Source organism: Bos indicus, chromosome 10 (genome assembly GCF_029378745.1).
Source record: "Bos indicus isolate NIAB-ARS_2022 breed Sahiwal x Tharparkar chromosome 10, NIAB-ARS_B.indTharparkar_mat_pri_1.0, whole genome shotgun sequence".
Taxonomy (NCBI): Eukaryota; Metazoa; Chordata; class Mammalia; order Artiodactyla; family Bovidae; genus Bos; species Bos indicus.
In genome coordinates this window covers 70,161,579-70,186,842 of record NC_091769.1, presented here as the reverse complement: position 1 = coordinate 70,186,842, position 25,264 = coordinate 70,161,579, and the positions used below count along the sequence as shown (strand labels likewise).

General features: G+C 42.6%; 1 protein-coding gene across 2 annotated transcripts in view; it reads left to right on the top strand.

The window, feature by feature from the left end:
* Positions 1-25,264, top strand: part of ARMH4 (armadillo like helical domain containing 4) — a 147,956-nt gene that overhangs the window by 92,405 nt on the left and 30,287 nt on the right. The window lies entirely within an intron of this gene.

Genomic DNA, 25,264 nt, shown 5'->3' with positions numbered 1-25,264 from the left:
ATTTTTAAAGTCTCTATTGAATTTGTTACAATATTGTCTCTGTTCTGTGTTTTGGTTTTTTGGCCACAAGGTATGTGGGATCTTAACTCCCTGACCAGGGGTCGAACCCATACCCCCTGCATTGGAAGGTGAACTCCCAACCATTGGACCACCAGGGAGGTCCCAAAAAGTGGTTGTTGACTGACTGAGATAAATGAATGAATGTATGTGTATACATGCTTGGATGGAAGTGGTAACTGCAGTATTTCTCATCTCAGTGGAAATGTCAGTAACTATGGAAAGATACTTGGAAGCTGCAACTGGCTTGTTGGTCTTCTAGCGAAGGGTTTGATATCTGCAGGTAGATCCTGACCTGATAGCCAGGGACTAGATCTTTAGAGTCTCCTTAAGCTGTAAGAGTTGATAACTTTATTTTGGCTATGTGACTTCAAATCCAAGAGCTAGAACACTTGTCTGTAACACTTTTACCTGCTGGCTGAGTAACAAGGGTAGTTTGCCAAACACAGCTTGTCATTGTCTCTTTTTTTGGTTCTCTGAAATCTGCTTCTGTTGTCCATCAATGACAAATCATTAGGCTCATTCCCAAACAAATTGGTTGTCAAGTAGGCATCATTAAGACGGATGAAATGTCTTAGTTTCAGCTGAGCAAGGCAAATACGATGCTGTCTAATCATGACAGGCCTGGTGATGTGATGTTCCGAGAAGTGAGGAACATCTTTCAGGTCTACAGCATACCTCAGTGTAGGTAATTACCCTAGTCAGTAAGCAGTGATCAATAGGAAAAGCTTAAGGTGGAGACATTAATCCATCTTTTAATGCACAAACAGCAGCAGCTAAAGGTTTTCTTGCAGGGGAAGGAATGAACAGATAGTTTACCATGTCATTTCCAAATGTGGCAAGTTGATTTTTATAATCAATTTGTAGACATATCCATTTTCAGCGATGTGAATAATAAAAAGAACTAAAAGCTTTTGCAAGATCTTCTCTCAGTATCTGCTTGTCTCACATCCTTGCTTCCTTTTAGTCCTCTAGCCCCTATGTCACATCCATTATCATCCTGAAAAGAAAAATCATTCAGACCACTTAAATGATGTTTCAATGACACACAATCCATTAGAATTCAGAAAAAGCCAGCACTTTCCAAAGAGAAACTCTATTTCACTTATCCTTTCTCTCGTTTCTTTACTTGAGGTGAAATTTCAGCTTCTATTGGGATTTCTTATTTTACACATTTTTATGAGATCATTATATTTTCCGATAATGACCTGACCCCTTCTAAAACCACCTGCTTAGTTGGCTAAAAGGAGCAACATAGGGGTTAATAGAAGTCTATTTCATCCATTTTTGTTTGTTTACTGTGAAGCAGTATATGCTCAAAGCAAAAATTTTGGGCAAAATATATAATCCTGGCGTTATGCCCAGAAACAGCTGGGCAGGCTTCTAGCTCTGTCCACCACCACAAAAAACCTTTCTTCAGAGAAGGCCACAAAATAATTAGAGGCCAGAGAATGGGGCACACATTTTTGCTACCATTTCCTCTGGGTTGCCAGTCAGGCTGTGCTGACTCCTTACATGAGTGATGAGAAATCCCTCTTTCTTGGTCTCCTCCCCCTTCCCCTTTGTCATTCTTCCATTGGTGTTCTAGCTGTACCCTGTGGTTGTGGCTGGAAGCTCCATTGTCAGAGATTTTTCATATTTACAACTGTCTTCCTGGTGTCTAGAATATTGCCTACCACATAATAGACCTGCCATAAAGTTTTGTCGACTAAATGAAGTTTTCAGAGGGTAATACTGACCTAGACAAACCAGCCTCTTTGTTACCATCACTTTCCCCTCACAATGCATTACCTTGGTGCCTGAGGCTAGAAGGCCCTCTTCCTACCAGGGGGAGATGGGATGGTACAGAGAAGATGAAAGGAAACCCGATCTGGCCACATTTCAGAAGTTGGGAAAAACTCACCCACAGTCTGTCTACTCAAAGGAGTTAAAATGACCTATTGCCTTCCAGTCTTTCTATGTATTTCTCCATAGTTGACATTATAGTTCCCAGGTGGCTCAGTGGTTAAGAGTCCACCTGCCAAGCAGGAGACACAGGTTCAATCCCTGGGTCGGGACGATCCCCTAGAGAAGGAAATGGCAACCCACTCCAGTATTCTTGCCTGGGAAATCCCATGGACAGAGGAGCCTCACTGACCATAGTCCATGGGGGTCACAAAAGAATCTGACACAACATAGTGACTAAACAACAGCAACACATTTATTTATTTGTGATAGTATTTTCCTTTGATTCTAATACCAATAATTTTTGCATTTTAATGCTTCTAAAATCATGAATAAATCTTAAAGTCAATGTATATTTTTATTGTCGATGGTAAATCTTATCATCAATGATCTTTTAGAATCCATTTGTATATTATTCAGAATTAATATAGAGTACAGCTGCTTTTGATTTTTCCCTCATGGAAAAGTAACCAGACTGACCTGAGAAAAAAGTATTTCTCTGACCTTTCAAAGCCTCCTTGGTCCCTAACTTCTCCCTGTTTGCATGCATGTTAAGTCACTTCAGTCACGTCTGACTCTTTGCGACCCTATGAATGGCAGTCTGTCAGGCTCCTCTGTCCATGGGATTCTCCAGGCAAGAATAGTGGAGTGGGTTGACATGCCCTCCTCCAGGGGATCTTCCTGACCCAGGGATTTAACCTGTGTCTCTTAGGTCTCCTGCTTTAGCAGGTGGGTTCTTTACCACTAGCGCCACTTGGGAAGCCCTCTCCTTGTTTACTATTTTCTTCAAGCATACTTTATTTTATTGTGGTAAACTTCATATACATAAAATAACCATTGACCATTTTATTTTTTAATTATTTCCTTATGGCTGTGTCATATCTCAGTTTCGGCATGTGGAATCTTCATTGCATCTCTTGGGATCTTCACTGCGATCACCACTTCACCACTGTGTGGGCTTCTCGCTAGCTGTGGAGTGTGGGACTCAGTAGTTATGATGTGCAGGCTTAATTGTCCTACAGCATGTGGGATCTTAGTTCCCCACCCAGGGATTGAACCCAAGTCTTTTGCATTGGAAGGCGGATTCTTAACCACTGAACCATCAGGGAAGTCCCTCATCAACCACTTTAAAGTGACATTTAATACATTCACAGTATTGTGCAACAATAACCTCTATCTAGTTTCAAGACAGTTTAATCACCCCAAAGAAGAACCATTAAGCAGTCATTCCTCATTCCTCTTTCCCTTAGCCCTAGAAACAGCTAGATTGCTTCCTGTCTCTGTGGATTGATCTATTTTAGATTCAGCGATTAGTCCCGAAGGTAACTCTGAAAAACAGGCCTTCTCACTTGACTTGTGAAGGCAAAGAATGCACAAGCATGGCTGTGGTATTTTATTACATGTTTATACATGCTAATACACCAGTATCAGGATTGACTACTAAACATATATGCTGTTGGCAATTGTAGAATCATCCTGGGAGTGTTTAAAATTTAGTGGTCTTTTTATGCGAAGCAAATGAAAAGCAAAACTACCGATGTGGTGGGAAAGCTTGTGGAGATGAAGTAATATGAAGAGCAAGGCATATCTTGGGTCTTCTGCTTCAGAATTTTAGCTTTAAGGTATCAGCTGAAGCTGTGGTCTTATCTCAAGGCCCAACGGGAGAAGACCTGCCTCCAGAATCACATGGTTGTTGGCAGAATTCAATTTCTTGTGAGTGGTATGACCGAGGGATTCAACAGTGTTGACTGTGGGCCTGGGGAGACCCTCTGTTCCTTGCCACGTGGGTCTCACCATGCCTCACAGTGTAGCCACTTGCTCTGTTGAAGCCAGCAAGAGGGAAGGTCTGTGGGCAAGACATACATGACAGTTTTATGTAACATAGTCACAGACGTGACATCCCATCACCATTGCCATATTTTGTTGTTAGAATCAAATCACAGGTCTGCTTATGCTCAAGATGAGTATCAGGACTCTTAAGGACTTGAGTATTAGGAAATGGGGATAACACAGAGCCATATTGCTTTATAAATGGGTCATCTACCCTCTCAGATCTGTCTGCAGAGCTGGCTCATTTCTATCCTGCATTGAAGAGTAAATTAGGGAAAGAAACAGGCTCATTCTGAAGGACAGTGGGGGCATGAGGAAAAATTCTGTGGAGAGTTTGCTGAATACCTTCAGTGCTGCCTAGAAACCACAGTGACTCACCATTTGGTTTGTTATCTCAAGGGAAACTGGGGAAAAATGATGGTCTTTGAGGAAGATAATAAATGATGATGCTTCTAGTGAGCCCAGCCTAAATGCCCGATTGGAAGTGTCTCCTGGAGCCTTGAGGGAACAGAGTGGCCGCAATCACACCATCAGGCAATGCAGATAGAGCCTCTTAAATCAACGGCATTGTTTGTTAAGAGTTCATCCTCCAAGGTCCAGTGTCAGCCAGACTTAGTCTGAAGAAATTCCTGAACCTTTGAGGGGTTCTGCTTCATACACAGAGTAAACTATACTCTGGCTAGCAATATAATCTTTGTGAAACGTTTTTTAAATAATTATTTTTCATTGGAGGATAATTGCTTGACAATGTTTTGTCAGTTTCCTCTGTACAATGATGTGAATCGGCTCTTAGTTTACATATATCTTTTCTCTCTTGAGTCTCCCCCGCCCTGTCCCAGCCCTCTAGGTTGTCACAGAGCATAGAGCTGCTTCCTACGAGCTATCTGTTTTACACATGGTAGTGTATATATCGGAGAAGGCAATGGCACCCCACTCCAGTACTCTTACCTGGAAAATCCCATGGACGGAGGAGCCTGGTGGGCTGCAGTCCATGGGGTCACTAGGAGTCGGACACGACTGAGCGACTTCACTTTCACTTTTCACTTTCATGCATTGGAGAAGGAAATGGCAACCCACTCCAGTGTTCTTGCCTGGAGAATCCCAGGGACGGGAGCCTGGTGGGCTGCCGTCTGTGGGGTTGCACAGAGTTGGACACGACTGATGCAACTTAGCAGCAGCAGCAGTGTATAAATGTCAGTGCTACCCTTTTTATTCTTCCTACTCTCTCCCTCCCTTGTGAAACAGTTTTTGATCCTAAATGACATGACCTTGCTTGATCAACAATATCATGTGTCTGATTTTGCTCTGAATTGTTCCCGAATCTTTCAAAATTAATGAAACCTAGCGCAGTATCACATCCATGCAGGCAAAAGAATATTTTACATACTCTGGTGGTGAGCATAGGAAAGGAGTCCCTCAAAAAGCTTTGAGTAGTGATTGGTATTATTGGAATAAATTGTAGCTTTTGAGTTGCTTATTGCAATAGAACAACATCCATTTGTATAAATAGTTGTGAGTCTGCTTTAAGAGCATGCTTGCCCTTTGATAATGTTGATGTCTCCTGCCTCAGTCGGGAGTTGTCATTCTTTGCTCCCAATAGTGTAGTGAATGCAGTGGTTGTGAATTTAAATGGCAAAGATAGAATCAGAAGTGTCTCACGGTGCTACTTTGACAGCTACTACCTGCACATTCTTTGTGAAAGTGAAGTGAAAGTCACTCAGTCATGTCCTACTCTTTGTGACACCATGGACTGTCCACAGAATTCTCCAGGCCAGAATACTGGAGTGGGTAGCCTTTCCCTCCTCCAGGGGATCTCCCCAACCCAGGAATTGTACCGGGGTCTTCTTTATTGCGGGCGGATTCTTTACCAACTGAGCTATCAGGGAAGCCCTTCTTTGTAGGTGTTTTTAATTAGAGTTTTGCTAAATTTCTGTGCTTAGGATATTATGCTAAACCAGTCATGAAGGAGTGAATAATGATTAAACAAACGTTTTGGGAAAAGTTAATGAATGCATAAATACTATCAATGGCAAGTTCTTTATCGGATAACTAATCCTGTGTTGGAATTGTTTAGGGTAACATTTTAATGCCAATATTTTGAGTACTGAACCAACCTACCACTGCTATTTTAAGTAGAGCAAATCTTTGGCTAAAAGTGTATGGGTTATCTAGACTGACCAGTTACTCCCAGATTGACTTCCTTTTGCTAACCTAACTATTTCCAGGCTAATTCCTTGGATTCCTGCTTCTATTCGGTATAAACTGAGGGATTATGCACTTCAAAAAAAAAAAAAAAAAATCTCCTAAGAAAAATGTTGGTTAAAAACCGACCAAATTCCAGGCAGGTGGAAAGTTTCTGTTTGTTAGTTTTAGTGTTTGTACAACTGCTTGTCTCTGTCGCAGTCTGTGTGATTGAGAGTTAACCGTGCAGCTTGACATGGCATCGATTCTGCTTTCTTATTGATCAGGGGAGATATGAGCTGGGGAAGTTGTGATAGATGAATTGTGCCAGAATGTTCCTGGCAAAAGCTGTGAGTCTGTGTCCTTCTCCAGCTCATTAAATTAAAGCAGAATACTAAAAATGATACGCCAGGCATGGGAAGCCTTTCTTCGGATACAGATAATCAGATTTTCTGCTCATTTGGAAAGAACCATGACCTACCTACTGATCTTTAATAAAATGTTATTTTAAAAGAGCACATAGATCATCTTTCCCATCTTCATCTTTAAAAATCCTCCCCTCGCACCCCTGGCCCTTATTTTGGGTTGAATTGTATCCTCCCCCTCTAAAAAAAGATATATTGAAGTCCTAACCCCCAAAACCTGGGGATATGACCTTATTTGGAAATAGGGTCTCCATAGATTTATTTTATTTATTTATTATTTTTGGTTGTGCTGGGTCTTTGTCGCTGTGCCCAGGGTTTCTCTAGTTGTGATGAGTAGGAGCTGCTCTGTAGTTGCAGTGCATGGGCTTCACTTTGTGGTGGCTTCTCTTGTTGCAGAGCACAGGCTCTAGGAGTGTAGGTTTGGGCACATGGGCTTAGTTGCCCTGTGGCATGTGGAATCTTCCTGGACAAGGGATTGAACCTGTGTACCCTGCTTTGGCAGGCAGATTCTAAACCAATGGAACACCAAGGAAGTCCTGCATCATTGTAGATTTCGTCAAGTTGAGTTCATTGGGATGGATCATAATCTAGTGTGACTGATGTCCCTGTAAGAAGAGGGAAGTTTGGGCACAGACACAGCCACCCAAGGATGCTGTGTGGAGACTCAGAGTCACAGAGGGAAGGAACCACACTAAGACTGAGGCAGAGATTGGAGTGATGCTGCCACAAGGCAAGGGATACCCAGGGCTACTAGAAACTGGAAGAGGCAAGGGAGGAAGGAACCTCCTCTAGGAGCTCTGGAGGGAATATCAATATCTTGATTTTGGATTTAAGCCTCCACGACGAAGAAAATAAATTTCTGTTGTGTTAAGCTTGGGCTTCCCAGGTGGCGCTAGTGGTAAAGAACCTACCTTCTAATGCAGGAGACACAGGTTTGATCCCTGGATAGGGAAGATCCCCTGGAGGAGGGCATAGCAACCCACTCCAGTACTCTTGCCTGGAGAATCCCATGGACAGAGGAGCCTGGCAGGCTACAGTCCATAGGGTCACAAAGAGTTGGACACAACTGAAGTGACTTAGCATGCACACATGCAAGTTAAGCTTACTGTTAGTGTGTTTGCAGTGCCTTGTTGTGGCAGCCCTGGGAACTGAACACATTCTCCCCTGAGCTTTCCCTTTCTTTCCCTCCTTCCCTTCATAACCCAGTTGCAAGTTGGCCAGATTGTACTACCTTCCCTCCTCTCCCACTCACAACTGTTCTTGCTGAGGTCTTCAGGAACCTCCAAGGAGGAACTAAGTCTGCAGACACTGGAGCCCACTTGCCTGGGTTCAAGCCCAGACTCCATTCCCTTCCAAGCTGCATGAACTCAGGCAAATTATTTAAACTTTCTGTGTCTTAGTTTGTGTTTATCAATAAAATGAGCTGATCCTGGGGGGCTGTTGTAAAACATAGAAGAGTTAATAGAGCCAAAGCATTTGGCATAGTTCCTAGCACGTAACTGTTACCTAAAGTCCGTTTATTTCCATTAATACGATTTGCCACCTCTTTCCTCCTTTTTCAGGTCTTACTTTGCCGTTCTGCAGCATTGGGCTCTACTGGCCTCTTTCTCCTCCTGACTTGGCATTCCACTGCTTTGTGGTCATGCTCTCTCTGCCTGAGCTTCTCCTGGGAAGGCATTATAGCTGTGGATAGAATCCACTGGTTGAAATCTAACAGATCTGGGCTCTGTGCTCAGCTTTGTACTTTTTCAAGTCACTGACTTTGGACAAGTTAATCTTTCTGAGACCCAGTGTTTTGTTTTTTTTTTTTTAATAAAATGGTGCTTATTGGGTGATTGTAAGGAGTAAATATAATGTAATTATAATGAGATAATATAAGCAGAAGGCCCAGAGTAAGCTGGATTCTTATGACTTTCACATCTACCTTTGGCTCATCCTCCAGTCCCTTAGTTGAGAGCTGCCACGTGAGGCCCTGCTTTTGGGGTCCTCTGAGTAGAATGCAGCAGCCCTGCTGCCCACCACCCTCCCAACTTTTGGTGTAGAGATAGATCTATGGAGTATTTTTAAGGAACTGGGAAAAGTCCTACCAAATTTAATCTGGTCATATTTGATATTTAAATCTCACTAGCCTCTATATTCCAGAGAAGGCAATGGCACCCACTCCAGTACTCTTGCCTGGAAAATCCCATGGACGGGGAGCCTTGTAGGCTGCAGTCCATGGGGTCGCTAAGAGTCAGACACGACTGAGGGACTTCACTTTCACTTTTTAACTTTCATGCATTGGAGAAGGAAATGGCAGCCCACTCCAGTGTTCTTGCCTGGAGAATCCCAGGGACGGGGGAGCCTGGTGGGCTGCCATCTGTGGGGTCGCACAGAGTTGGACACGACTGAAGCAACTTAGCAGCAGCAGCCTCTATAGTCAGTGGTTGCCAGGTTCCATGATTTTACTTTCTTCTGCATCTCTTAAAAGCATTCACTTTTTGCAGAAACTAGACTCTGGCTCTGGAGGGAACCAGACGTGATATCTGACGGAAATCAACAGTTTCAGCCCTAAGCTCAGGAATGATTGTGTCTAAGGCAGCCAGTGAGGGGGGCTGAGCAAGGGAATGGGGACTCTAGAAGCGGTTTGTGTGTGATGTTACATGGGGAAGTGGGTTACAAGTATGAGAACTGGATTCTAGGATGTAGGATGCCAGGATCAAGCTGTGGAGAAGGACCTGACATATTCCAGGCAGGACTTCAGAGCCTGTCCTGTGAGCTGGGACTCAGGAAAGGTCTCTGGTCCTAGACTGGGCAAACAGAATGGAAAATCTGGAGACTCTGGACCGAGTCAGCACAGGGCTAGGCAGTAAGGGCTGTGAGGGATGAGCTAGAGTCCTCTCTATGCCTGCCCTGGGCCAGGTTAATCATGGGAACCTCACTGGGGTGGGAGTACAACCTGGAATCTGGAATGAGAATTAATTCTTAAGCCTCACCAAACAGGGCTGAGGGGCCTAAGCATGGACTTTTGGTGCGGGCTGTCTCTGCCATCGTTGCCTTGGAAACCAAGGCTAAGGCTGCATTAGTGGTCCCAGCTGGGGAGGCCCAGAGAAGGAGAACCAGGGAAAATAAAGCTAACAGATGGATGTCCATTATGGCTTGTGACCATTGGAAAAACACACAGAGGAGGTTTGGGAATACAGGAACTCTGAAACATCTTCACTTTGTACATTTGCTGAACATGCTCTGTGAAAAGCCCCTTGCCAGCCCCCAAAGCCCTTGAGATACCTTTCTTCATTGCTCTGAAGAGCAGTCACCTTTTTCTGCTGGAAAGGTATTTTGACAATGATATTCTGACTCAGAAATGCTCCTTGCAGCTGCCTTATTTTCATATGTCTTTTTAAAATCTCTTTTTATTGTGGTAAAAGTCACATAATAAAAAACATACTATTTTAACCATATTTAACTACTGTTCAGTGGCACTAAGTACATTCACATTATTGTGTAGCTCTCACCATTGTCCATCCATCTCCTGAATTTTTCATCTTCCTAAACTGAACCTCTGTCCCCATTAAAGACTAACTCCCCATTCCCCCTCACTACTCCCCACCCCAGCCCCTCCCCCACACCCCCACCGGCCCCTGGAATATACTTTTCTAACTCTGAATTTGACTATTATAGGTATAAAGTAGAATCAAACAGTATTTGCCTGCACCTACTGTATATTGGAATGCATTTTAACTTCATATATGTCCTTAACCCAAATTCACTGGATATAGTTTATAGGGATGATCTACAAGATCAGTGTTACAGTTGTCCATTTATTCCTTGTTAGCGATATTTGGATCTAAGACTCACAAAAATTGCAGTTTGTAGTGATCAAACCACAGTTTTGGAGGACTATTAGTTATTGAAAGGAAAAGATATTTTCAAAAGTTTTATACGTCTACCAGACTTTTATCAGTCTTTGCTGATGGCAGTCAATTTTTCTGTTAGAATTAGGACCAAATTGCCTTCCACGAGTTCAACAGCAAATTTGTGCAGTGGGGGTACAAAGCCAAGAACAAGCTATTCCCTATTAGTGACAAAGAGTTATGAGGAAGTAACTGCAAAGCTGACTCATTCATGCTGCTTTTACTACCCTGTTTAGGAGACTCTGGAGATGAATTATTCAGCCTTTTCAGTGTAGGCAGACGAATGAAAGAGTGAATACGATACAGCTCAGGAAAAGTGGAAGGAAAAATGAAATTGTGATTGTATTAGGTAAGATTCAAAAATGAATTCACTATTGATTAAAATGAACTGTAATCCAGTGGACTTACTATGAAGACATAGAAGGCATCTTTCCTCTCTGTAGACTGTAGGGCAGTTTTATGTTTCAGTTGGTCAGAGTCTCACTTTGTCTTCTCTATGTGGACAACACGGTTTAGACTGTAAATATCCTCCTGACAGATCCTGTTACTTAGGTTTTCAATTGCTTGAAATCTGGAGCTGTGGTCACAAGAGAGTTCTCCAGTCTGTTCATAAATAACCAGAGAACTCACGTATAATGCAGCATTCAGGGTTTTATATTCTGCACACATCGAAGGATGCTAGCTTTGGAAAGATCAAGAGAGTGTCAGATTTTTCCTGTGCATTAATAGCTCTGGTTCTGGTCAAAGTCCATAGATTCCGGTTGGTCGTTAATTCCCAATAAATGCATAATGCAGAGAGAGTTATTGCTTCAAAGGGTTTTCAGTAGCATATTTTTGGTGAGTGATGTGGTGTGAATTGTTTTTTACAGGGTACTTTAGAGATGATTAGTGTTCTAAACATTAGTTGAGTCATTTCCAACAGACCATTTGGAACCCTTTCTGCAGGCAGCAGCTGAAGAGACATTTTGAATCTCCCTTCCCCAGTCCTTGGGAAGGCGTACTTAATGTAAAAGACTGGCTGTAAATGTTGACTTTAAAATTCGAGCTCTCCCTGTGATGAGATTGAGCATCCTTGCCATGGCACTCCTGAAATCTTGCCCCCCTTTCTACAGTGACCTCACTGTCTAATGTAGGACAAAGTGTTTGGCAAAGTGGCCTAGTGTCATTCATCGAGTCCATCAAGAGCATGACCTCCCAGATTTATATGTACCGTGGGAAACATGAAACACCAGAAAAGCCATTTAAATATTTTATACAGCCTTCTCCTGTTCCTGAAGACTCTCAGCTTTAACCTGTGCTAATGCAGCTCTCTCATGTTGATCATTTATACCCCACAAAACCTGCTCTTTGTGTCTCTAGGATGGTTACATCAGATCAAATCAGATCAGATCAGTCGCTCAGTCGTGTCCGACTCTGTGACCTCATGAACCGCAGCACGCCAGGCCTCCCTGTCCATCACCAACTCCCGGAGTTCACTCAGACTCATGTCCATCGAGTCAGTGATGCCATCCAGCCACCTCATCCTCTGTCGTCCCCTTCTCCTCTTGCCCCCAATCCCTCCCAGCATCAGAGTCTTTTCCAATGAGTCAACTCTTCGCATGAGGTGGCCAAAGTACTAGAGTTTCAGCTTTAGCATCATTCCTTCCAAAGAACACCCAGGACTGATCTCCTTCAGAATGGACTGGTTGGATCTCCTTGCAGTCCAAGGGACTCTCAAGAGTCTTCTCCAACACCACAGTTCAAAAGCATCAATTCTTCGGCACTCAGCCTTCTTCACAGTCCAACTCTCACATCCATACATGACCACAGGAAAAACCATAGCCTTGACTAGATGGACCTTTGTTGGCAAAGTAATGTCTCTGCTTTTGAATATGCTATTTAGGTTGGTCATAACTTTCCTTCCAAGGAGTAAGCGTCTTTTAATTTCATGGCTGCAATCATCATCTGCAGTGATTTTGGAGCCCCCAAAAATAAAATCTGACACTGTTTCCACTGTTTCCTCATCTATTTCCCATGAAGTGATGGGACTGGATGCCATGATCTTCGTTTTCTGAATGTTGAGCTTTAAGCCAACTTTTTCACTCTCGACTTTCACCTTCATCAAGAGGCTTTTTAGTTCCTCTTCACTTTCTGCCATAAGGGTGGTGTCATCTGCATATCTGAGGTGATTGATATTTCTCCCGGCAATCTTGATTCCAGCTTGTGTTTCTTCCAGTCCAGCATTTCTCATGATGTACTCTGCATATAAGTTAAATAAGCAGGGTGACAATATACAGCCTTGACGTACTCCTTTTCCTATTTGGAACCAGTCTGTTGTTCCATGTCCAGTTCTAACTGTTGCTTCCTGACCTGCATACAAATTTCCCAAGAGGCAGATCAGGTGGTCTGGTATTCCCATCTCTTTCAGAATTTTCCACAGTTTATTGTGATCCACACAGTCAAAGGCTTTGGCATAGTCAATAAAGCGGAAATAGATGTTTTTCTGGAACTCTCTTGCTTTTTCCATGATCCAGTGGATGTTGGCAATTTGATCTCTGGTTCCTCTGCCTTTTCTAAAACCAGCTTGAATATCAGGAAGTTCACGGTTCACATGTTGCTGAAGCCTGGCTTGGAGAATTTTAAGCATGACTTTAGTAGCGTGTGAGATGAGTGCAATTGTGCAGTAGTTTGAGCATTCTTTGGCATTGCGTTTCTTTGGGATTGGAATGAAAACTGACCTTTTCCAGTCCTGTGGCCACTGCTGAGTTTTCCAATGTATGTATGGGTTACATACTCCACTTTAAATTGTCTGCTCTTCCTACCTCTGTCCACCACATTACTCAGCATTAAAGAGCCTCACTGTGGGAATTTGTCACCTCTTTCATGACTCTTTAGGGCTTATCCTGAAGACTATTCTTCTCTTTAAATGCTATGGCCTATGGTAGAATATTCCTATGATTAGTCTTGAATTTACTGCTTTAAAAAATTAAAATGTAGTTAATTTACAATGACATGTTAGTTTCACCTGTACAGCACAGTGATTCAGTGTACTGCTTTTTGAGCAAGGCTGCAATGAAAACCAGTGGTAGAAAAGAGACAACTTTCCTACTTTTCCATTCTGGACTGTCTTCCTTTGCTAAAGAAAAATGGAGAACCAGATGTGAATAGAAGATAGGGTAATGATCTCTGACACTCTGAAACTCCATGCACTTGAGTTTATGAGTGTGCCATGGTTGTTTTCTGTTTCTCATTTTAACTTTTATACTATGTTATGTCTTTAGACCTGCCCACCCCTTATTTCTCCAGTAAGGTCTGCTCAGTTCATATTTGAGAGTAGAAGGTTATTCCTATAGGTGGTGGTGTGCAACCGTTGGGTCTTTGTATGTCTGCTGCAGACTGCTAGAGCTGTTTCTTTAACAATCATCTGGTTTAGGTAATGCATTTTCCCTTTGAGGACACAGACTTTGAGAAGCTAAATAGTTTGGCCAGAGCTATAACTTGTGAAAAATACCAGCTCTCTTGTCTCTTAGTCCAGTGTTTCTGGTCACCACATCTAGCTGCTGCACTTATTTTATTCACTTGTCCCTGTCTATCAACACACACATACAGGAACTGAGCTAATGCAAACTGATACTTTTCTATTTTTAAAAAATTTTATTGAAATATAGTTGATGTACAATATTGCATTAGATTCTAGTGTACAGCCAAGTGAGTCATATATATTTGGCTTCCCTGGTGGTTCAGTGGGAAGAATCCACCTGCCAGTGCTGGAGACATTTGATCCCTGGGTTGGGAAGATCCCCCTGAGGAAGGAAATGGCAACTCACTCCAGTACTCTTGCCTGGGAAATCCCATGAACAGCGGAGCCTGTCGGGCTACAGTCTGTGGGTTCTCAAAAGAGTCAAACACAACTTAAGCAACAGCATATGTGTGTGTGTGTATGTAATTCTTTTCCATTATGGTTTTTAAACAAATGTTTATTTATTTATTTATGGTTGTTCTGGGCTTCCCTGGTGGCTCAGCTGGTAAAGAATCTGCCTGCAATGCGGGAGACCTGGGTTGGGAAGATCCCCTGGAGGAGGGAAGGGCTATCCACTCCAGCGTTCTGGCCTGGAGAATTCCATGGACTGTATAGTCCACGGGGTTGCAAAGAGTTGGACATGACTGAGTGACTTTCACTTTCACGGCTGAGCTGGGTCTTTGTTGCTGCATGTGGCTTTCTCTAGTTGTGGAGAGTGGGGGCTTCTCCCTAGTTGTGGTGTGTGGGCTTCTCATTGGGGTGGCTTCTCTTATTGCAGAGCATGGGCTCTAGGGGGTGTGGGCTTCAGTAGTTGAGGCCTGTAGGCTCTAGAGCACAGACTGATACACGGGCTTAGTTGTCCCATGGCATGTGGGATGTTTCCAGAGCAGGGATCAAACTGGTGTCTCCTGCATTGCAAGGAGAATTCCTAACCATTGGACCACCTGTGAAGCCCTCCATTATGGTTTATTACAGGGCATTGAATATAGTTCCCTGTGCTGTACAGTAGGTCCTTGTTGTGTATCTATTTTATATATAGTAGTTTGTATCTGCCAATCACCAGCTCCTAATTTATTCCCCCCTCATCCCTATTCCCCTTTGGTAACCATAAGCTACTTCTTAAGTAGGAAACTATCAGACTTCTTATTACAGCTTTTATACCATTTAATTGAACCCCACTTTGGTTATGTTATATTGATTAAGTCTGTATTGCTTAGGGTGAGGCTGGACTTTTACAGCAAAAATATCCTCAAATAATTCACTGGCTTAAAAAATAGAGAAGATTATTTCTTTCTTACATGAAAGTCCAAAGTGTGCATCCCAGGTTGTTAGGCTTTTACACAGATGTCAGGGATGCAGGTTCATTTTTTTAAAATATATTTAGTTATCTATGTATTTGGCTGTATCAGGTCTTTAGTTGTGACACATGAACTCTTAGCTGTGGCGTGTGGAATCTAGTTCCCTGTCCAGGGGTTGAACCTGGGGCCCCTGCATTGGGAGTGCGGAATCTTAGTCACTGGACCATCAGGGAAGTCTACAGATTCATTTTTTAAAGTGGCTGCTCTGACATTCAGTAGGATGGTGTTGGTGTTGGGGATGCAGTTGGTGAGAAGGGGAAGGAGAGTGTGAAGGAGGCACGTCTGGGCCCCAGAGTCACATATGTCACTTTCACTGATATTTCATTGGCTACAACTTAGTCACAGAGCCAGCTCTAAGTGCAAAATAATAGAAAATCAGGGCTTTTGGGCAGCACATGCCCAGGTACAGTTCTGTCATTACAGAAGGGGAGAATGGATTTTGGTGGACAACCAACACTGCCACAGAGCTCGAGTCCAGGAAGCCAGCAGTGCCGAGGGCTGTGTGTGTGGTGAGTTGTTGACCAGGACCTGGACTTCTTACTGTGTTTCATCTGGAGATTTGCATCATGACTTTGGCTAAAGCGCCTAACCCCTTGCACTTCCGTTTCCTTAGCAGGAAGGAAGAACCTGGGATTGATGAACTCCAAGGTTCCTTCCAGTGCTGGGAAGCCCTGCCTGACCTCTTATCTCGGGGATCTCTTTCTCCTTTAAGCATCTCTTCACTGTGCATCTCATGTCAAACAACTCTTGCAATTTTGTTAGGAGCTTTTATTTCATCTCATGAAACTATGAGCTTTGCAAGGGAACAAGTTTATCTTTCTGTCCCTATAGCACTTTGCAGGTATCAGAAGATCAAAAAATATTTCTGGGTTGGCTGATTGGTTGGTTGATAATTGTGGTCCCTGGGAGCTCATTGGAAGAAGAAACTGTAGATATGAAGTACCGCAGACTTATTTTCTCTGGGAGGGAAGCAGAACTGAGAGAATAACCTCTAAGCTTTTTCCTATGCTCATAGTTGATGATTCTGTGACTCAGCAGCTCTGGAGTTGGGAAGAATCCCATCTCAGTTGCCTTCAGTGACATTCCCTCTAAAAGTTTTATATCATCAGGTTGAGTATCTGGATTAAAGTTTCCATCTCCTCCAGTGGCTTCTACAAGGTCAACCTGCTACATATGAAGCTTTGAAAGAAAATATTCTCACCTCTCTGAATAGAGCTGTAATTTTAAGTCCTTTAGTTTCAGGCAAGGGTCTGAGTACTCATAGGATATTAAAATGCAGGGCCATACAATTTGCTGAGCCTTGGAATCACATTTTGTACATTTAAATTCTAAAACAAAGCCCTCAGAGATTCACTTTAGAAACAGCGTGTTAAGCATTTATTCTATAAAAATCTGAGTCCCTGTTTTGAAGTCTACATCCATCATGTTGTTACTGGTGGGCAGTGACTGAGCACCAAATAATGCAAAGCAGTGCTTCTCCAGATTTTATGGAGCATTTGAATCACTGGGGATCTGGTTAAAGTGCAGATTCTGACGTAGTAGAATCTGTGTAGTGGCCCCGGAGATTCTGCATTTCTAACAAGCTCCCACAGGATGCAGTGATGCTGGTCTGTGGCTCAAGCTTTGAGCAAGGATGTAAGGAATGTTTCCTGTTAACATAGCACTTTAAAGATGCTCTGCTCCTATTAATTAAATATGAGGTAATTATGTGGCCTCATATTCAGGTTATTTGCATATATGATCCCTTTAAGATGGTGAGATCCTGAAATCCAAGCAAGAGCCCTATTTATTTCACCTCACTTTCTCCTATGAATTTAACATACTGTCATGCGTTCAGGCTTCCCTGATGGCTCAGCAGGTAAAAGAATCCACCTGCAGTGCAGGAGATGCAGGAGGTATGGGTTCGATCCCTGGGTTGGGAAGATACCCTGGAGAAGGAAATGACTACCCACTCCAGTATTCTTGCCTGTGAAATCCCATGGACAGAGGAGCCTGGTGGGCTACAGTCCAAAGGGTCACAAAGGGTCGGACACAACTGAGCATGAATGGTAGTATATCATGTATTTCACAAGCCCTTAAATGATTTTTTAAATGAATGATTGACAAGTTTCACTGAATACTTTTTTGTTTCAAGTAGCAAGTATATCTGTTTGACCTGGGACGTGTTTTGTTGCTTTCTCTATCAGAATTAATACATGAGAGAAAATGTAGCCTTGTAGAGGATCACATTGGAAATACTTTTTCTTGCTGCTTTATTTTCCTCTCCTTCGAGGTATGCCTTGGCACATGCTTGAGCATCCTTAGGACTCCAGGAAGTCACAGCCACCTTTCAGTTGAAGTCACTAAGCTTCCATCACTTTTCCCATATAGCCGTGGCAGTGTGGTCTGTGCATTTCTTGAAATCCAGGTCAAAGGGTGAGGGTGCGTTCATGGTCTGACCCAGGACAGATGGAAAGTAATGAGTGTGTTTGGTTGTCCTGGACTAGACCCAAATGAAATCAAAGGACATAAGTGGTGAGCCATGAAAAATTATATTTTTATCTAAGTTTTAAGTGTGGTATTTTTGTGTTTGAACTGTCACAGACACACTGTATATAATACTGCAGGCCTTGATAGCTTTACTGACAAGTGACATTCCTCCATAATTGTCTTAGGAAAAAAAGGAATGTCTTTGGATGTTATATCATCAAGAAGCCATATGTATATTAACCTGATAGTAACTAACCCTTCATTGAGCATTTCACTATGGCTTCAAAACCTTTCTCATCCCTCTGCTGGCTGATGTAGACACTGAGAAGAGTGGAGTTATCAAGGAGGCCTTGATAATGCTGTAGAATCTATATGCTGCCAGTCTCCACATGACAAGTGAATTGGTTTATGTGATCATTCACACCAGACCTTCTTGGTTTCATCCTCCACAGGGCATTGAGTCTCAGTATTAATTTCTCATTATCCCAACTCTTAAGAGGCTAAACCTTTTTGACTCTCTAGAATTTACAGTCTACCATATGATAACATATTTATAACACGGATAACACAAAAATGAACATCATTACACAAAGACACATGCATGGCTGTTGCATGAGGATGGTGACTGATGTGACCTGTAACACATGTCAACATTCTTAACTAACTAAATTTATGGCAACTTAGGTGAGAATCCTGCAGTGCCAGAGACAACATAGCATGCTCCTAGACACAGTGACTGCCCTCTCAACACCTACATTTTAGTGGGAGGGAAGGGAATAGACATTAGTCAAGCAATCACCAGTCTTTAAAGTACTGTTGTGATTAAGACCATAAGGAGATTAGGTAGCCAGAGATCTTATAGCAGGGGTCCTGACCTGAGGGGGATCAGACAAGGCTTCCTGTGGCCATGTGTTTATGAATTCAGGTGTGTAGGAAATGGGGAGTATGGGCTAAGAAAGGAGCATATCAGGCAAAGCAAACTGAATTGTTCAGGCTAGAGGCAGGAAGAAGTATTTGAGGACCTGAAAGAAGGCAGGTGTCCTGGAGTTAAAAGGAAGCAGAGGAAGGCTAGTGAACCTGATAGGGACCAGACTCTGCAAGACCTTGCTGCCCAGGTTAAGGATTTGGGATTTTATGCTGTGAGCAGTGATATGCCATAGAAGGGTTCTGATGTGCTATTTGAATTCTGAAGGCATTGCTCTGGCTGCAGAATGTATTGTAGGGGATGCTGTACAAGGAGTGGCCGTGGAGTAAAGGGGAGCAGGAGCAGATGCTGGGAAGCCAGTGAGGAGCTTGCTACAGTCAACTGGGCAAGAAGGAGGCTGGCTTTTGCTGGGACAGAGAAGAAAATGGATGGATTCGGAGTGATTTAAGAGATAGAATCAAAAAGTCTTCATGGCTATTGGATTTTGGGAGAGAGGGATAAAAAGTGCTAAAGATGACCCATAGGTTTCTGCTGATGCAGTTTGGTGGATAATGGTGTCATTACTGAGATGGGGAAGACCAAGGGTATGAGCCAAGGTAGGGATAGAGTAAGTTGTGGAGACGGGGAGAGATTACTGGTTAAATTTTGGGTACATGAAAAGCCCTTGAAGGAGAGATTTATCTGGAGTTTAGAGGAGAAACTGAGCTGGAGCTATCCATTTTGTAGTCATCGGCACTGGATGGTAACTGATGCCAGGAGAGTAGATGATATTGCCTACGGAGCAAGTTTAGAGGGAGAAGGACAATGACCTGGAATGGGACCTGGGGAAGCTTTAGTAATCCAAAGAGGAGATAGAATCGGTCAAACCCCCAAAGGAGACTGAGGAAGAGTAAGCTGAGAGGTAAGGGGAAGCGTGATGTCACAGAAGCCAAAGGAGAGGACTGTTTGGAGGTGGAAGTGGTTGAGCAAATGTGGCTGAGAGGCAGGCAAACCAACCAACAACGGGTCTGAAAATTCTGGGATGAAAAGCTCTGAAATCAAGAGATAGTGCAAATATCCCCTCCCTCTTTTTTATTTTAAAAATGTATTTATTTTTTAATTGAAAGATAATTACTTTATAGAATTTTGTTGTTTTCTGTCAAACCTCAACATGAATCAGCCATAGATATACATATATCCCCTCCCTCTTGAACCAATATTTATATACCTATGGCTGATTCATGTTGAGGTTTGACCAAAAAAAAAAAAATTCTGTAACACAATTATCCTTCTAAAAAAAATTAAAAAAAGAGATAGTGTATGTCAAGTATCTGTAGAAAGTTCCCAGGGACCTAGCACTTCCTCAGCTTCCTTTTGTGAAATGGGAATGGCAGTAGAGTTGTTCTGAGCACTGCATGGCATGTGTGCGAAATACTCAGCACAGAGCTGGCAACCAGTAAGCACACAGTTAGCTGATATAAGAATGACCAAAAGTGTTATGGAGAAAATGAGAGTTAGAGAAACTGGGGTCAGAGGAGCAGATGACATTGGGCCTAGTCTGGCTGGAGCTTGGTTTGTATCTGGGAAGGTGCTGGGAATAACCTGAGTGGGAGATGACCGAAGCCTGGGATAAGGTCAGGGTAGTTGAGGGAGCAGAGAACTTTTAAGATAGTGTGTCAGAAGTTTGATAGTAGGCTGGAATAAAACAGAGAAGTTGAACGTTGTTTTTTGAACATTCAGGCTTACAATATTCTAAAATTTTCTCTTAATTTTAGTGTGTTTAATTTTGAGTTGTTAACTCAGTAGTTAAGCCTATGCTATGCTATGCTAAGTCACTTCAGTCGTGTCCGACTCTGTGTGACCCCATAGACGGTAGCCTACCAGGCTCCCCCATCCCTGGGATTCTGCAGGCAAGAACACTGGAGTGGGTTGCCATTTCCCTCTCCAATGCATGAAAATGAAAAGTGAAAGTGAAGTCGCTCAGTCGTGTCCGACTCTTAGCGATCCCATGGACTGTAGCCTACCAGGCTCCTCCGTCCATGGGATTTTCTAGGCAAGAGTACTGGAGTGGGGTGCCATTGCCTTCTCCGAGTCAAACCTAGGATGTCTTTTAAAGAATGCTCTAAGAAACTCAGTTGGGTGGAAGCAATAGGCAGTGTCTGTCTACTGATGTAGAGTGAAGGAAGGCTGAAGACCAAGGGAGAAGCCCAGATGGACCTCCAGAGGCCGAAGGAGTATGTTGAATTCAGAGAAAGTGAAAGTGTTAGTCACTCGGTTGTGTTTGACTCTGTGTGACTCCATGGACTGTAACCTGCCAGACTCCTCTGTCCGTGGAATTCTCCAGGCAAGAATACTGGAGTGGGTTGCTGTGCTCCTCTCCATGGGATCTTCCCGACCCAGGGATTGAACCCAGGTCTCCCACATTGCTGGCAGATTCTTTATTGTCTGAGTCACCAGAGAAGCCCCTTGAATTTGGAGAAAGAGTATTTAAATCCAGAATGGTGGTGCCCTGAACTGAAAAGGACATCGATTGTTGTAACAAATGATGACCCATTTTATCAAAAGTTGTGAAGAGGCTAAAGAGTTTCCTCTATTCCATCAATGTTATCCTTAAGAATATATTAGCTCTGCAAGTACAGTTACTTTTTTTTTCTTTGCTGGAACTATAACCTTTATAATTTTAGTTGTGTGGACATTGCGTCAGTTGAATACTTAGTAGTCTTGTCCTGGACCAGTGACATTCTAGAATGTGTAGACAGTAGAATGAGTGCATCCCTCTGGTAAGGGTGACTCTGTATCTGTTTTGTGGCATCTGTTGGCTTCCTGGCCAGGCCCATTCTGGGGAGCATGAAACTGCTGCTGAAAATATATGACTTTTTTTTTTTTTTTTTTGCTGTGGCAAGGCTGTTTGATTAATTTGATATTTTCTGAAGTCATCAATTGGCCCTCAACATGGATTTGGTTAGTTTTACCATCATCTTTTAGTGCTGCTCTTCAAACTGCATTATTTATTTGCTGAGCTGCCACACATTTTGCATTGCTGAAGATCATTGGCAGGAGCACAGGGATAAATATTATTAGATTCAATAACCGTCTCTTTCCAAAGAGAACTTTGGACCCTTTCGGGTGTCTGATCAGCCAAAGTTGCATTCCTGAAAGAGATGCTGCCTGACTTTATAGTATACGAAGAACAATGAAAATCTTTCCTTTATTTGTAAAATTATCCTTAATGAATGTCCTTCATTCCTAGTTCATTGCTGTTTGTGACATGATGTCATTATAAAGTGGAGGAGTTTAATGCCACTTTACCTAGCTCTGTTCCCTCCTTCTAAGTTGACTCACCTTATGATGAAAAAAGCAGAACAGGTGGCTGCCAGAGGCTAAGGAGAGATGGAAGTGAGGAGCTGTTGTTTAATGGGTATAGATTTCAGTTTTGGAAGATGAAAAAGTTCTGGAGATCCATTGTTACAACAATCAGAATGTGTATAACACTATTGAACTGTACATTTAGGAAAGGTTTAAGATGGTAAGTTTTATGTTTTGTGTGCATGTATGCTTGTAATCATAATTTTGAGAAAACAACAGTGAAACCAAAACAAAAGAAAGAAGTAGGCTCCAACACAAAATGAGAGTGGACAAACAGCTGAACTCTTTTCTCTCTGGTTTCTCAGCTGGGCATCTCGTTCCCTCGCCCCCAGGACTGGTGCCCCAGGAGTGATTGCAGGTCTCATTGTATTGCCTTCTCTCCTTCCATTTTTCCTTTTTTTTTAAAATTTATTTCTTTTTGGCCGTGCTGTTTCTTCATTGCCACTCGAGCTTTTTCTCTAGTTGTGAAGATCAGAGGCTCCTCTCTAGTTGTGGCACATGGGCTTCTCATTGTGGTGGCTTCTTCTGTGGAGCATGGGCTATCTAGGGCATGTGGGCTTCAGTAGTTGCGCCTCCCAGGCTCTAGGGCACAGGCTCAGTAGCTATGGTGCAGGGGCTTAGTTGATCCGTGGTATGTGGGATCTTCCTGTACCAGGGATCGAATCCATGTCTTCTTCATTGGCAAGTGGATTCTTTACCACTGAGCCATCAGCAAAGCCCCTTATGTTCTTCCTTGATCAACTGCTCACTGTGGGAGAATGCAGTCACTCACATGGTTGATCTCTTTGCCCCTGGCTCCACCCAGATCCAATGGCTGGAGAAAGAGGAAGGCACGTTTTGAATAGTGTAAAATAGGGCTTTGAGGAATGTGGTCCTTCTGGACTTGCTTGGACTGAACTGAATGCAAGTGAAGCAGCCAAGAGCTTAATTTTTTTTAAGTGACCACTATAGATTTTGTTTTATTGATTGTTTAACTCAAGGTCAAAGATTCAAATTAATATTCCTTCTGTATTCATGGAAATGAATTAACATCAGTTTTCATACAGGCTGACTCCTGTTTTACTGTATATTATCTGTTTATTCACTTTATTCTTTGTTTTCTATTTCTGTATTCATTCCTGCATGATCATCCGTTCCAGTGGCTTTGGTTGGTATCATTTTACTAATGCATGCCCTTATTAATATTTAGTTTTTATAGTGGGTTTGTTTCTGTGCATATATTTTAAAATTAATTTTTATTGGAATATGGTTGCCTTACAATGTTGTGTTAATTTCTACTGTACAGCAAAGTGAATCAGCTGTATGTATACAGATGACAGTGCCAGTGTTGCTCAGTCATGTCCAACTCTTCGTGACCCCATGGACTGTAGCCCGCCAGGCTTCACCGTCCATGGAATTCTCCAAGCAAGAATACTGGAGTGGGTAGCCATTCCCTTCTCCAGGGGATCTTCCCAACCTAGGGATCAAACCTGGGCCTTCTGCATTGCAGGCAGATTCTTTACCGTCTAAGCCACCAGGGAAGCCCCACGTATACATATAGCCCCTCTTTTTTGGATTTTGTTCCCATTTAGGTTACCACAGAGCATAGAGTAGTGTTTCCCTGAGCTATACAGTAGGTTCTCATTAGTTATCTGTTTTATATACACAGGGAGGCCTGGCATGCTGTGGCTCATGGGGTCACAAAGAGTCGGACACAACTGAGCAACCGAACTGAACAATACTGTATGTGTGTCGATCCCAATCTCTCAATTCATGCTGTCCCCGCTTCCCCCTTGGTGTCCATACATTTGTTCTCAAGGTTCAGAAAGTCTACTTCAGCCTCCACAGACTTTGGAGAAGAGTCTACTCTGTCTCCCCACTTCCCCATGCTACTACATCTGCAGGGTTAGACAGTGTTCTACTAACCGCAGTTACCTTGCCAGTAGGAAAATCAAAACACAGAGGAAAAAGCCATCTGAAAAGTGCTCCACTTGAAGCCAACAGTTGGAAGGTGAATGTCATGCTGTGGGACCAGAGATGTGGACAAATTACTGTGAAATCCAGGTTCAGTTCGGTTCTTTTGATCATCTACGTGAGGACCTAGACGGATACAAAAGCATTTCCCCAAAATACCTCTGGGTAGAATCACTCACTCTCCAAGCCATGGGAACTTTGAATCATAAGGGGAACAAACTTGGATTCAGGATCAGAACTCAGCAGTTGAGACTTCAAGTGTTGTTTTTCTGCTTTAGCTGCAGTGAAGGTGCTTGTGCTGCTGGAATGGTGAGCTTACTCTGTTACACCTCGTGTTACTGAATCATCATCCTTGAATATCCTCAGTGGGAACTGAGCACTCTCCCTGAGCTTCAGCAGTAGTAAAAACACCCCTTAATTAGTTCTTTCCCTCATTATTTGTGATAGCAGCCCTTGCCATCATAGGGGCTTAACCGCTTGTGTTATTCGTCCTCACAAGTCTTCCCTGTGAGATATAGGCTCTCTGAAGGCAGAGACTAGGTCTTAGTTATCTCTTTATTCATCCTCCAGCAAGTACCTGGTCTCAGAGGAAGCTTAATAAATTGTTAAAGTGACTCAAAACAGAAAATCTATGTAGGTTTATCAGGTTAAAAACATTGCTTCTTCTGGATCTATATCTTTGCTTCTACTTTGCACCATAAAATAAAAGCTACTTTTGATGTGAAACCATCAGACCTAAAACTTACTGCTGACGCAGATGAGGAAAGATCTCTTTGAAAAAAAAAATGTGAAATGTGAGTATCTATGATTATGACATTTTTTTTGTAGTTCAGAAACAAGTACGTATATCTTGCAGCAGTGAAAGATCATCTGTTCTCTGTGACACAGTTTTCCTTTGATTTTCCTTCAGTTTCTTTCCCTCTCATCAGTGAGGCTTCTTGCTATTTTGATCAAAAGTCCAATGGGTTGATTTTCTTATTTATGAAGTAAAAGGTTTAATTATGGGCACAAAGCATTTCCAAATTGCATTTGAATGACTTTCTCTCTTCTTACTCAATGTCAGTCAGTCACTTAAGAAGACTGCTTTGCTCTCCTGTCTGTAGCTTTCGTGTGTCATGCATCTCTTTCCTGTTCCTCCTCTTGCTTATTATGCTTTCACATTCTTTTTATTTTCTTTCAGTTTCAGTTTCATTTCCAATATTTTCCTTGTGATTTTTTTTTTTTTTTGGTTGTTGTTGTTCCCGTCAAGAAAATTGCCCTTTTATTAAAAGAAGTGCCAAGATCTCTCCAGAAGCAGACAGGCATAAAGTGCTGATGGCCAAGGTGAACATTCAGATAATTCAAAGGGCAGGATAAAGCCATACTGGTCAGTATTACAAGGATAT